General features: G+C 40.3%; 1 non-coding gene across 1 annotated transcript; it reads left to right on the plus strand.

The window, feature by feature from the left end:
- Positions 1 to 343: 343 nt before the first annotated feature.
- Trnaa-cgc lies at positions 344 to 416 on the plus strand. Its single transcript has one exon. It is a non-coding gene; the product is annotated as a tRNA-Ala (tRNA).
- Positions 417 to 923: the final 507 nt, after the last annotated feature.

Consider the following 923-nt stretch of genomic DNA (forward strand, 5'->3'; position numbering starts at 1 on the left):
AAAAATTCAGATCGGAAGGACAAGTTAATGTAGTACATTTCAGCATCAATTATTTCGGAGAACTTCTCTGTGCGATATTTGTTCATCCCAACATCTAGTTTTATTAACGTAACGTACGAAACATTTTCTTAAGCTACCCTTTTCTTGTTGAAATATTCAGCACTATATACCTCTTGACATAATTATCGTTGTTTACTCGTTGAGCAAAATTTGACTATAAACATTCTCTCGAATACTTCGTACGTTCTACAATGCTCTGCTTCTGGTCCACAAAGCAGCCTCTCCGGTTATGTGGGATACAATAAGTTGTATTTTAATGGATTCATTCAACAATCAAGGACCGAGCTAGGTGGCGCAGTGGTTAGCACACTGGACTCGCATTCGGGAGGACGACGGTTCAATCCCGTCTCCGGCCATCCTGATTTAGGTTTTCCGTGATTTCCCTAAAATCGTTTCAGGCGAATGTCGAGATGGTTCCTTTGAAAGGGCACGGCCGATTTCCTTCCCAATCCTTCCCTAACCCGAGCTTGCGCTCCGTCTCCAATGACCTCGTTGTCGACGGGACGTTAAACACTAACCACCACCACCACCACCACCAACAATCAAGGAAAAATACTCCTAAAGCTTTCAATGGATATTATGGGATGTGGAATGCCCTTTTTGAACGAATAAGTTTGAAATTGTCTTTCTTTTTATTATAATCTGCAATACCCTGCTCCAATTTTTATAACGAAAACTACGAAACATTGTTTCGCATATCGTCGACTGGATCAGAATAGGTCCTAAACACGCTTTATTCATTCCTGTATCTGGTGTCTGATTTAGATACCGCAGAATAACTTTCATCTATTTAAACCTACGGGGAAACGTGTCCTGCTTTTTCTTATTTTCAATCGGACTTTGTTTCGTTTAATTCTAACTTA

Source organism: Schistocerca americana, chromosome 2 (genome assembly GCF_021461395.2).
Source record: "Schistocerca americana isolate TAMUIC-IGC-003095 chromosome 2, iqSchAmer2.1, whole genome shotgun sequence".
Lineage (NCBI taxonomy): Eukaryota > Metazoa > Arthropoda > Insecta > Orthoptera > Acrididae > Schistocerca > Schistocerca americana.